This window comes from Choloepus didactylus, chromosome 18, assembly GCF_015220235.1.
Source record: "Choloepus didactylus isolate mChoDid1 chromosome 18, mChoDid1.pri, whole genome shotgun sequence".
Classification (NCBI taxonomy): Eukaryota; Metazoa; Chordata; class Mammalia; order Pilosa; family Megalonychidae; genus Choloepus; species Choloepus didactylus.
The window spans coordinates 53,597,764-53,611,880 of record NC_051324.1 but is presented as its reverse complement, the minus strand read 5'-3'; the positions used below and the strand labels follow the sequence as shown (position 1 = coordinate 53,611,880).

General features: G+C 34.6%; 1 protein-coding gene across 4 annotated transcripts in view; it reads left to right on the top strand.

Moving 5' to 3' along the window:
- Positions 1–14,117, top strand: part of GPATCH8 (G-patch domain containing 8) — a 124,075-nt gene that overhangs the window by 63,987 nt on the left and 45,971 nt on the right. The window lies entirely within an intron of this gene.

Genomic DNA, 14,117 nt, shown 5'->3' with positions numbered 1-14,117 from the left:
TTGTTTTGCTCTGAGAGCATGACATTTGCCAAACGTGGCAAACATGAGAGATTTTGGTTTTCAAAGCCTTAGAGGGAATGTGGGAAAAAGTCTGGAGCTCTCTCAATGTGAAGAATGTAATAGATACTCCAAAGCTGGTGACCCCAAAGTGCTATGGTCTTAGTGCAATGATGAACAGCAAGTTAACCTGCCTCCCTTCCACTTTCTTGCAGAAGAACTAGAAGGAAAGTTATATTGGCTCTGAGCAGAGGTGGAGGCAGAAACCAACTCCTGAGACATTATAACCACAAGCCATTTATCACTTTGGATTTGAGACCCAAATTGACATAGCCTGGATAATTCAGAAAAATCTCAAGTTCAGAATTTAGTTTAAAGTGATCTCAGACTGGTGGTTTTCCCAAGCACGTGATAAAAAAAAATATAGATCTTTTCCAGAGGAATAATCCTTCTTCCTAGACCTCAAATACTTCCCACATTATATATATATATGTATGCATATGTGTGTGTGGGTATACTGAAAAGTATTAAATAGAATTTACTTAGATGAATAAAAGATAATTAAAATTAACAACTCAGTGGATAGGCTTAACAAATGAATAAATAAGCTCTAGAGAGAATTGGGAAATTGAAAAAGAAGTCATAAAAATTATATAGAATATAGCACAGAGAGACAAATTACTTGGAAATAAAAAATTTCAAACATATATGGAACATTTATTTAATTTTTCTTAACCATATCTGGGTCATAAACAAAATTTCCACAAATTTCAAAGAACTGGACTCAAGTTAATCAAGCCACAAAGCAATCAATTAAAAAAAGATAATAGGAAAAACTCCTATGTTTGGAAATTAAGAAACACATTTTTAAATAACCCACCAGCTACAAGAGATGAGATCACTGGTAAATGGGAAATACTTTGAAATGAAAGATAACAAAAATTCTTCAAGTAGAAACTTGTAGGTTAAGCTAAAGCAGTATGGTACTTGATAGCAAATACATATCCATAAATATTTATCCTGTATTAGAAAAAAAAGAAAAGCTGAAATAAATGAGCCAAACATTCATTTCAGGAAGTTAGTGAAAGAAAAGCAAAATAAAGAATCTAAAGGGAAAGGAATAATAAAGATAAAAACGAATGAAACAGTAAATAAGCATACAATATAGCCAATAGTTCTTTGACATACTTGTGGTGATGTTAAGAAAAAGACATAGAAAGCCAATATCAATAATGTTAAAGAGATCAACATTGCAGATGCACCAGACATTAAAAGATAAGATGGAAATATTAGGATTTAATGTCCTGGTATTTAATAATGTCCTAATATGTCAGTAAATGTGAAAATTAATAATTTAAATAGTGGACAAATTCCTAAAAAAAAATTACATGCTAAAATGAACTCCAAAAGAAATAGAAAACCTGAATAATCCTATAGCTATTAAATAAATTGAGAATATAGGGGAAAAAATCTTCCATAAAGCCCAAATGATTTCAGTAGTGAGTTCTGTCACAATTCACAGAAGAAATAACTTCAATTGTAACCATCAACTCCTGATCTTCCAGAGAATTCATAAGATAATGAAACACTCCCAGCTCAAGAAGAGGCTCATATAACATTGATGCTAAAACCTGACAAGGACAGCATGAGAAGGATAATTTTGTATATGCCATTCTCATTCATAACACAAATGAGTATCTTAAACAAAATAGTAACAAACCGAAACCTATTAGGATACATTATGACCAAGTTGATCATGTTATCCTAGGAATGCAAGATTTATATAATGTCAAAAGTGAATTTCTATAATCAAGCACATTAAGAGACTGAAAGAAAAAATTACATAATTGTCTCAGTAGAGTAAAAAAAGCTTTTTATAAAATTCAAGATCCATTCATGACAAAATGTCTTACCAGCTTGACAAAGAAGACTTTCTTTAACTAGATCGAATGCCTACAAAACCCATATAATATGTAAACATCACAATTAGGCAACATTGAATGCTTTCCTTTTGAGATGGGGGCTATATAAAAGGGATGTCTGCTGTTACTGTTTCTGTTTTATGATTGAGTTACTAAGCAGCACAGTAAGACATGGGTAACCAGCTAAGCAAGCAAATAAATAAAGATATGAGAGATGACAAAGAAGAAATACAAATATTATTGGTTGCAGGTATAATTATGTACCTAGATGTGCAAAGGAATCTATAGATAAATTACTAGAATTAATAACAGATAAGCAGGATGCTAGATACAAAATCAAAAATTTAGATTTGTATATCTTTATATTAGCAACAAGAAATTAGAAAATGAAGTTTATAAAAATGTTACTATTTGTAACAGCTTAAAAATATATGATGCTACCACATGACCCAGCAATTCTACTTTTTGGTGTCTATCCAAAAGAATTGAACGCAAGGACTCAAACAGATATTGTACACCAATGTTCATAACAGCATCATTCACAAAGCCAAAAGGTAAAAGCAGTCCGGGTGTCCATCACGAGACATATGGATGAACAAAATGTGATTTATCCATACAATGGTATATTATTCAGCCATAAAAAGAAATAATGTGCTGTTACATGTTACAACATGGGTGAATCTTGAAGAAGACATCATGTTGAGTGAAATAAGCCAGACACAAAAGGACAAATAATTACATGATTTCTCTTATAACAAATACTTAGAATTAGCAAATTCATAGAGACAGAAAGGCAGAATAGTTGTTACCAGGGGTGGGGATAGGGGTAATGGGGAGTTATTGCTTAAATGGCTGTGAGTTTCTATTTAGGATGATGAAAATGTTCTGGAAATAGTGGTGAAATTTACCCAATATTGTCAGTGTACTTAATATCATAGAGTTGTTCACTTAAGGATGGTTAAAATGATTTTTTTTTTTTTTTTTTTTTTTAGCAATAAGAAAAAATGTTAAAAAGAAAAATAACATGTCATACAATACAATATACTACTAAGGACAGCAAATAACACCACTACCAAGAATCCCATATTACTCCCCTATATCCCTTTCTCATATACATTTAGCAATGGCATATTGCCTTTGTTACATTTAATGGAGGTATATTACAATGTTACTGTTGACCATAGACTCCAGTTTGCTTTGATTATGTTTTTTCCTGAATACCATCCCTTTTTCAAATTTCTACATGGTTGACATTCATTTGCTTTCCCACATGCAAAAACATTTTTATATGTGTATATTTAGTAACAGTCATTGGCCACTCCAGTTTTTGCCACGTTATACAGTCCCAGTCTTTATCATCTATCGTTACCTCTGGTGTCATACATTCTCCTATCCCACCTCTTTCAGCTTTACTCACAGACATCTTTGTTCAGTGTACTTACAATACCGTGCTACCATCACACAGCATTATGCTATCTATTTCTGGATCTATGCGATCAATCCTAAACAGGTTAAAATGATTTTTATATTAGTATATTTTAGCACAATTTTTAAAAAGTTTTTTTAAAAAACAAAATAGCATTAGGAATAGATCTAACAAGAGATATGAAAGACTTAATGGCAAAAATTCTAAACTATTGATAGGCATTAAAGAACAGTTGAATAAAAAATGAGATGATTTGTTCATGAATTAGAAAACTCAATATTTTAAAGATGTCTGTTCCCCCCATTTTTGTTACATATTCAGTGCAGTCCAGTCAAAATCCCAGTAGAATTTAGTGTGGAGTTTGACAAACTGATGCCAGAAATTATACAGAAGTACAAAGGGCCAAGAAAGCAATCGTAAAGAGCTAAAAGATAGAAGGACTTGCTTTATCAACTTCCAGAACTTCTCATAAAGCTGTAGTAATTAAGGCAATGTGATTTTGGCACAAGGTTAGACCAATGGAACAGAACAAAGTGCCCAGAAACAAACCCTTTACATATTTTGGCACTTCATATAACAAAGATGATATTACAGATCAGTGGAGGAAAGAATGAACTTTAATAAATGTTTTTGAGACAGTTGATTATTTATGTAGAAAATAATGATTTGGACCCCCTACCTCATACCATATATAATAATCAATTGTAAGTAAATTAAAGATTCAAATGATAAACCAAAAAAACATAAAGCTTTTAGAAGATAATGTAGAGAATTCTCTGTTTTAACTGTGCCTAACATACTATTTAACTCATTTTTCATTTCAGTGATGTTGCCCATAACATTTTTATGCAATTTTATTGAAATATATTCACATAACATACAATCCTCCAAAGTGTATAATCAGTTCACAGTATCGTCATATAGTTTGCATGCATCACCACAATCTTTGAACATTTTCATTAGTCCAAAAATTAAAATAAAAAAGAACATTGAGAACATCCCATTCCCCTCCTCCTCCCATTGTTCATTTACTTTTTTTAAAAGTTTAATTGAGATACATTCACACACCCTATATAGTCATCCACAGTGTACAGTCAACTATTCGCAAAACCATCATACAGTTGTGCATTCATCACCAGAATCAATTCTTGAACCTTTTCCTTACTCTAAAATAAAAAAAAAAAAAGAACAAAAAAGAACACCCAAAACTTTCCATCTCCTCTGTTCTAGTTTGCTAATGCTGCTGGAATGCAAAACACCAGAGATAGATTGGCTTTCATTAAAGGGGGTTTATTTGGTTACACAGTTACAGTCTTAAGGCCATCAAGTGTCCAAGGTAACATATCAGCAATCAGGTACCTTCACTGGAGGATGGCCAGTGGTGTCCGGAAAATCTCTGTTAGCTGGGAAGGCACGTGGCTGGCGTCTGCTCCAAAGAGCTGGTTTCAAAATGGCTTTCTCCCAGGACATTCCTCTCTAGGCTACAGTTCCTCAAAAATGTCACTCTTAGTTGCACTTGGGGTATTTGTCCTCTCTTAGCTTCCCTGGAGCAAGAGTCTGCTTTCAATGGCTGTCTTCAAACTGTCTCTCATCTGCAGCTCCTTTACTTTCTTCAAAGTGTCCCTCTTGGCTGTGGCAAGCTTGCTCCTTCTGTCTGATCTTATATAGTGCACCAGTAATTTAATTCAGACCCACCCAATGGGCGGGCCAACACCTCCATGGAAATTATCTAATCAGAGTCATCACCCACAACTGGGTGGGGCGCATCTCCATGGAAACACTCAAAGAATTACAATCTAATTAACACTGATAGGTCTGCCCACACAAGATTACATTAAAGATAATGGCATTTGGGGGGACATAATACATTCAAACTGGCACACCCTCCATCCCACCCTATTCTTCATCTAATTTTTATCCCCATTTTTCCAACTCCTGTCCGTACACTGAATACAGGGAGTGCGAGCCACAAGGTTTTCACAATCACATAGTCATGCTGTGCGAGCTACATAGTTATATAATTGTCGTCAAGAATCATGGTCACTGAGCTGTAGTTTGATAACTTCAGGCATTTCCCTCTAGCCATTCCAATACACCAAAAATTAAAAAGTGATATCTATATAGTACATAAGAATACCCTCCAGTGTGACCTCTAGACTCTGTTTGAAATCTGTCAGCCACTGGTCAGCCACTGTCCCCCTTTTGGTCAAGAAGATTTTCTCAGCCCCACAGTGCTGGTTATCCATAACATTTTATTAATAAAATTGTCAAGGAAAAATTGATAGAACTATACAGTGAATACCCATATACCTACCACTTATATTCTTCAATTAACGTTTTTCCTTGTTTTATCACATTAATGATTTTGTAAAACCATTTTGAGAATGACTTTCAAAAACATTTTCTCTGATTCTTTTTCCAATCCACTTGTTCTACCCCCCGCCCCCATTTCTTTCTGACACTTGGAACGTTCTTATTTTATAATTTCTTTCAAGTCTTCTATGATCTGTAATTCTTGATATGTATTTTTCTGGTTTATTTCTTCTCCTGACTTTCTCACAGCAGTTTGTCTCCTTGTGTTGTTTGCAGTTTTTAATTGGCATCTCATCCTCTGAGGGAGTTCCTCATATCTTGGATTTTAGATGGATTCCTGGGATACTTCCATATGTACCTTTGCTGGAGCTCCATGTTTTTCACTGGATATGAAACTATTTTCAAATGTTAATACCTAAGCTAAGGATTCCTGCTATGAGTAGAAAATGTAAATTCTTTAGGTTTCATGAGTGCCTCAGATCTGAAATTCCAACTTCTTTTACATGGCTCTTTCCATTTATATACTGGTAGATGGTTACTTTCTTAGTGCTTTCAGGAGTCAGAGGACAGTGAAATAATGGAGTTTTTCTAGTCTCCATTTCAGGGAAGGAAACAGCCCTTTATATCTCTTGAGCTTTTTTCAGGGAGAGCTTAGTTAGCATTCTACCATGTAGTGTCCTGAGGTTTCAACCTTAGGCATCCAGGAATTACCCTTTCTTATTTTTGAGCTCTCTGTTTAATCCAGAATTATATCCAAAAATTAATGCATAAGGGAATTTAAGCTCTTTACAGAACTTGTATGAGGGGAAATGTAGCAGAAGCCAAACATGGATGAACTTACATTTTGCTAACAGAAAGATTTAGACGTGTCAGGTCACGTATTGCATAATTCCATTTATATGAAATGTCAAGAATAGAGAAATCCATAGAGACAGAAAGTAGATTAATGGTTAATTAATTAATTAATTAATGGGAACTGCTACTAAAAGGTACAGAGTTTCTTCTTAGGGAGATGGAAATACTTCAGATTTAGATAGTGCTGTTGGTTGTACAATACTGTGATTGTGCCAAAAGACAATAAATTGTCTGCTTTAAAGTGGTGAATTTTGTGTTATGTGAATTGTAAATCAATAAAAAGAAAATGTACCAAGCATACCATTTGTTGGGATTAATGACATTCACAATGTTGTGGTACCTTTACCACCTTATTAAAACTCTCTCATGTCCCCAAACAGAAACCGTACACCCAATGTGCATTAACTTCCCATTCCCCCTGCCCTGCACCCCTGGCAAGTTGTACTCGAGTTTCTGTCTCTATCAGCTTGCGTGTCCTCTGATATTTTCTTTGTAGTTACCATGGGAACTTAAATGTAACATCCTAAATCCTTAACAATCTTGTTTGCTTTGATACCAATATAACTTCAATAATACATACAAAATATGTTGCTGTAACCCTCCGTTCACTTCTCCTTTATGTAGTTCTTGACATAGATTACATGCTTACACATTATGAGTCCAAACCACGGATTTATCATTACTTTGTTTGCATTTGCCTTTTAGATACTGTAGGAAGTAAAAAGTGGAGCTACAAACCAAAAATACAGTATTACTGACATTTATATTTACCCTCTTCATTCCCCTTAGTGAAGATCTTTATTTATTAATGCAGCTTCATTCTATTGTCTGTTGTCTTTTCCTTTCAACCTGAAGAACTGTCTTTAGCACCTCCTGTAGCCCCGGTCTAGTGCTAACAAACTCCCTCAGCTTTTGTTAATGGGGGAATGTCCTAATCTCACCCTCATTTTTGAAGACAGTTTTGCCAGATATAGAATTCTTGGGTGGCAAGTTTTTGCTTTCAGCACTTTAAATATGTTGTCCTACTGCCTTCTTGCCTCCACAGTTCCTAAGAGAAACCAGCATTGAATCTTACCGAGGTTTCCTTGTATGTGATATGTTGCTTCTCTCTTTTGGCTTTTAAGATTCTCTCTTTATCTTTGGCATTCATCAGTTTGAGTATAATATGCCTCGGTGATCATTTATTTGGGTTGATCCTGTTTGGAGTTCATTGAGTATCTTGGATGTATATTCTCCTGTCTTTCATGAAATTTTCGGAGTTTTTACCCATTATTTCTTTGAATATTCTCTCTGTTCCCTTTTCTTTGTTCTCCCACTGGAACTCTCACAATGTATATATTTGTACGTTTAACCTGTACATCCCACAGGTTCCCCTGGCTCTGTTCGTTTTTCTTTCTCAGACTTTTCCCCAGACTGGATGATTTCAATTGTCTTATCTTCATGTTCTCTAATTCTTTCTTCTGCCAGCTCCAGCCTGCTCTTGAACCCCTTTAGGGAATTTTTAATTTCTGTTACTATGGTCTTCAGCTCTGTTTGGTTCCTTTTCATAATTTCCTTCTCTCTATTGATAATCTCTTTGTGCTCATCTGTCATTTTCCTGATTTCCCTTAGTCCTTTGTCCATGTTTTCCTTTAGCTCTTTGAACATATTTAGGACTCAAACGTCTTTGTCTAGTATGTCTCAGGTAAAATCTTCCTCACTGATGGTTTCTAATGCTTTACTCTTCTTGGTCTAGGCCATTGGTTTCTGTTTCTTTGTAAGTTTTGTAATCTTTTGTTGAAACCTGGACATTTTGATATTTTAATGTGTTGTCACTGGAATTTAGACTCTGAGGTATCTGTTCCTTAAGCTTATATCCAGTTAATATATGACAAAGCATTCCTTGAATGGTAGGAGCTAACAAAAAAAATTTTAAGGAAGGGAGAAAAGAAAACAGTTTTCTCATTTCTCATGGATTGCCCAGTGTCAGCACCCTCCTTCAGGTTTATCCATACATCCATTGAGTTTGGAGAATACATTCAGGCCATACCTATTGTTTTGGGCACATGTGTGTGGCCCTAGGAATTCCTCCATTTACCTGGTTCTGAGTGTCCCCTCTTCCCTAGGAAATGGTTTCCTCATGGTCCCAAGCACTGCAACTGTATGTCTTAACAGCCAGCCATCCCTTGCCCCCAGGCAGCCACGACTTGACTCTCTTCCACAGCTTTCTATGGGAGGGCTCAGTGAACTGCCTTCTACACACAAGGCAGGTTCTTTTTTTTTTTTTTTTTTTTTTTTCCCCATCCCCTCCTTTACTTCTCTTTTATGCACATATTTTTTTTTTTTTTTTTTTTTTTTTTTTTTTTTGGGTTTTATAAAAGGGGGTTTATTTGGTTACAAAGTTACAGTCTTAAGGCCATAAAGTGTCCATCAACAAAGGGTACCTTCACTGGAAGATGGCCAATGGTGTCCGGAAAAATATCTGTTAGCTGGGAAGGCATCTGGCTGGTGTGTGCTCCAAAGTTCTGGTTTCAAAATGGATTTCTCTGGAGGAATCCAGGATGTTCCTCTCTAGGCTGCAGTTCCTCAAAAATGTCACTCTTAGTTGCTCTTGGGGTGTTTGTCCTCTCTTAGCTTCTCCAGAGCAAAAGTCTGCTTTCAACAGCCATCTTCAAAACAAGGCAGGTTCTGAGATGGCAACTCCTTCATGCCTTCACCAGACAGGCTGGGCTAGATGTACATGCTCCCAGTATGTGCACAAGGGTTATTCTGCTCCTTCCAAAACTGGGGCCAGGTATCCATACTAGGATCTGGTGATGTATGGGGTGGGCCATCCAGGGTGACACAAGATCCTCCCTCTTTCAAGTAGCCTTTTTCTTGATTTGGCACTTTCCGTGTTGCTGCAGTCCTTTAACTGTTTTCTTTGAGAAAGATGTTTCTGCCAGTTCTTGCTGGTTGTTCAGAGCTTCTATCGGGGGATGGAGCCCTGAAGGTCTCACTCCTCCATCTTGATTAGGACAGGTTGTCATTCAAGTTTAAGTATTTTCTTGTTTAGTATTATCTCTTCTTTGACCTGAGTTATTTAGAAGTGTTTCTTAATTTTCAAATATGTGACTGGTGTTTTTCCGTAATTATTTTATAATTGGTTTTTATTTAATTACAGTGTGGACAAAGAATAATGCCAGTCATTGAAATATTTTGAGGCTTGCTTTAATGTGATCAATTTTCTTAAAATGTCTGTGTTTTCTTCAAAAGAATATATATTCTCAAGTTGTTGGGTGCAGCGTTTTACACATTCCATTTGCTTATGTCTGTTTATTGAAATTGTTTGAATTAGCTATATCCTTAGTAAATTTTGCTACCTCAGTTTTATTTGGTTAGTGTATTTTCTGGTATAGCTATTCTCCCATTCTTTTACTTTTAGCTATTTATTCCATGCACTTTTGCTTTAGAAATGTTTTATAGTCAACATTTTATTGGATTGTGTCTGGTTTTTCTCTGGTCTCCCAATCTCCTTTCTTCTCAATCTCTTAATTGGAGCATTACGTTTAAAGATAGTTAATGTTAATTCTGATATACTTGTATTTAAATCTATGTTATTTTGTCTTTTCTTTTTGTCCTTTTTTGTTAGTTTGTTTCTGCATTCTTTTGGATTATTATTTTTAACATTCTTTTTCCTCTCCATTAAATTGTGAATAGTATCTGTTGTTTTAGCTATTACCGTAGAAATTACAATGTGCATGCCTAACTTATCAAATTCTATATTAATCAGTTCTTTTTTACCTTTCTCATGGAAAATCCTGGAATATTTTAACTCCATTTTAAACCTCTCCTGTCTTGTATATTATTTTATCACATATTTTAATTCTTTTTGTTCTTTATTTAATTCTACAAGATACTGTTTTTTTTTGTTTTTTTTTTGTTTTTTAGTAACTAGCATTTATATGGATTTGGAAGTTTTACTCTTCCATAAAAACAGATTGGAAGAATGGGTTTAAAAACATACACACTCTTTTTCTTGGTGCCTCAACATGAAACTTAATATCTCCTTCCCAGCCACTGGCTGCCAGAAGCTCATTGAAGTGGATGATGAATATAAATTTTGAATATCTTATGAGAAGCGTATGGCCACAGAAGTTGCTGCTGACGATCTGGGAGAAGAGTGGAAGGGTTATATTGTCCGAATCAGTGGTGGAAACGACAAACAAGGTTTCCCCATGAAGCAGGGTGTCTTGACTCATGGCCATGTCTGCCTCTTATTGAGTAAGGGGCATTCCTTTACAGACCAAGGAGAACTGGAGAAAGTAAGTGCAAATCTGTTCGGGGTTGCATTGTGGATACCAATTTGAGTGTTCTCAAACCTGGTTAGGACTGATTGATACTACTGTGCCTTATCGCCTGGGGCCCAAAAGAGCTAGCAGAATCCACCAACTTTTCAGTCTCTTTAAAGAAGATGTCTGCTGGTATGTTGTGAGAAAGCCCCTGAACAAAGAAGGTAAGAAACCAGGACCGAACGCCCAAGATTCAGCTTGATGTTACTCCATGTGTCCTGCAGCATAAACATTGGCGTTTTGCCCTGAAGAAACAGCATACTAAGAAAAATAAGGAAGAGGCCACAGAATATGCTAAACTTTTGGCCAAGAGAATGAGGCCAAAGAAAAACACCAGGAACAGATTGCCAAGAGATGGAGGTTGTCCTCACTGAGTCCAGTCAAAAATAAGATTTTCTAAGAATAATAAATAAATAAGATCAGAAATGAAAAAAAAAAAAAAAATACCACCACATACACACAATCCAGTTAAATTGTATGATCCAGTTGATTGTAAAAGATTGCTTATTGCATGTTGAACTTTTCTTTGGTAATTACATCTCTTCTCCCTGAAATACTACTTCGAAATTTCTTTTAGTTTGAATCTGTTGATAGCAAAGTAAATTTTTATCTGAAAACATGTCTATTTTTATCTTTGTTCTTAAAGACATTTTTGCAGGGTGTAAAATTCTAGTGTGATGGTTGTTTGCTCTGAGCACATTCAAGATTTTGTTGGATTCTAATAGAATCTATTCTGACTTCCTCATTAATGCAGCAGTTCTTTGTAAATTGTCTTTTTTGTTGGTATTGTGCAGTTTTAACATATATCTAGGTGTATGTTCCTTTTTATACTGCTTGATAAAGGCTTCATTTGGCTTCCTGAATCTGTACATTGCTGTGTACCATCACTTCTGGCATCTTCTTTTCAAATATTGCCTCTGCCCATTTTCTCTCTTTCTGGAACTCTGACTAGACACATATTATATCTTCTCATTCTTTTTCATCTAACTTAACTTTTCTTACTTTTTTTCATTTCTCTCTCTTTCTCTCCTGCCCTCCCTCTCCCCAGCATTTGTTGCATTCTGGATATTTCTTCCATATTCAGCTTTTTGTAATATGAATTAAACCCTTCCCTTGAGTTCTTATACAGTCTCCTGTTCTTTATGCATATTTTGAATCCCTTTTATTTCTTTAAATGTATTAACTATGTGCTTCTTTTATACTCTTTAAGCATGCTGACAGTTGCAATATCTATGCCTTAATAGGCCTGATTCCACTTGATTTTTCTCCTTCTTGCTCTAGCCAGTAGTGTCTGGTTACCCGCTTGGTATTGTGATATTTTGATTGTCATCTCATTTCTAGGTGCTTCATCTAGGAGTTCTTTGAGGTCTGAGTTGCTTTAGAGAGATTGAATTTACTTCTTCCAAAGAAGGCTATCTGCCTGAGACCACTTTTAACCACTGTATTTCATTTACCCTTAAAGTGCCATTGGTTATTTTATGTCCAAATAAAAAAGAAAAGAAAGAAAAACCCCACCAGTTTATTTTAATTAATTTTGTAAAATTCCCAAATATTATCTCTTGAAATTTGTCTTCTGTTTCATTTTCTGTCTCCCAGGATTCCAATTCCATATATATTATGGCATTTTATGTTGTCTCATGGATCTTGGATACTGTGTTCTGTTTTTTCACTTTTCTTTCAATTTCCGTTTGCATGGTATCTGTTGACTTGTCTTCAAAAGGCCAATTTTGTCCTTATTTTTATATCCCAATCATGACAGGGACCATAGAACTCATTAACTTCAATAACCCTTTCCTGTTACACTTAACTGTGTTAGCCGGCATTTTACTTCTATCTCTTTTTCAGTCCTGAATACTAGATTTTGTAATTGTTAACCTATATATTTACAACTTGCTCACCATTTACTTTTAGTATTTCAGAACCTCCTGCTGGCATCATTTGTCTTCTTCCTTAAAGTCTATCCTTAAAACAGTGTCTTTCAAGTCCACAGTAAGCAATATGTTTAATTTTGCAAATCACAAAATTGAAACAAGTTTTGCAAAACAGTATTTACCCTTATGTGAAATACATTCTGATATTTTCTATTCTTTTTTTTTTTTTTGGTCTGCCACAATCTACTAAATCAACATCATGACCCACGGATGGGTCATAATATATGATTTGAAAAACACTGTTTTAGAAGGTCCTTTTTTGTGTCTGTAGTAAGCTCTCTTTTTTATCTGAAATGCCTTCATTTCATAGTTCTTGAAAAATGTTTTCACTTGATGTACAATTTTATTTTGCTTGTATTTTCTCTCAGCACACTAAAGATATTATACCATTGTCTTCTAGCTCTTATTTTGAATGTGTCAATCTGATTGTAGGTGATGTTTCTTTTTTTTCTGGGTTGTTTTAAGATTTCGTTGTCTTTGGTCTCTCATAGTTCTACTAGAGTGTGTCTAGGTGCATAATTCTTTTTGTTTAGCCTGAGCATTATACTCTGCGCTTTCTGTGTCTGTAGAATCATGTTTTTCATAAGTTTGCAAAAGTTATCAGTCATTTTATCTTCAAATATTTTTCTCATATCTATGCTTTCTATTCTGTTTTTCTGGAATTCCAATTAGACTGTGTTAGTTGTTCTTGTTCTGTTTTCCATGGCTCTTAACCTCTTTCTTATATGCTTGTCTCTGTTCTGTACTCTTAAGTAATTTCTTCCGGTCTGCTTTCCACTTTATTTCATCTTTTTTAAAATCTGAGATGTAATTCACATACCATAAAATTCACCCTTTTGAAATGTACATTTCAGTGGTTTTTAGTAATCATTCCCACAATCTAATTTCAGAACATTTCATCACCCTATATCTTTTTTGAGCTATATCTAATTTGTTTCTAACTCATCCCCTGAGGTTGTGTTTTTTTGTTTGTGTGTTTTTTAGTTTTTCAATTGTGAAAGTCTCATTTGTTTTTTTATACAGCCTCCCTAGTGATTTTTTAATAGTGTTTTCTGTGTGCTTGTTTTTGTAATTCCATCTTATATTTAAATATTTTATAGTTGTTTTATATTCTGTAACAGATATAAAAGATTTGAGATTTTTGGGGACCTAAATCTGTTGCTTATTTCTACCGCCTCTGACTTATAATAGATTTATTTCCTTTTATGTGTTTATTTATTTATTTAGATAGATAGATATGTTTATCTAATTTTATCTATATAGATTTATTTATTTACATAGATATTTAGATAGCTTTATTTCCTTTTATCTTTTATTTTAACTCATACTTAGTTGATCTTAATCTAGGGAAATTTTTAGGGCC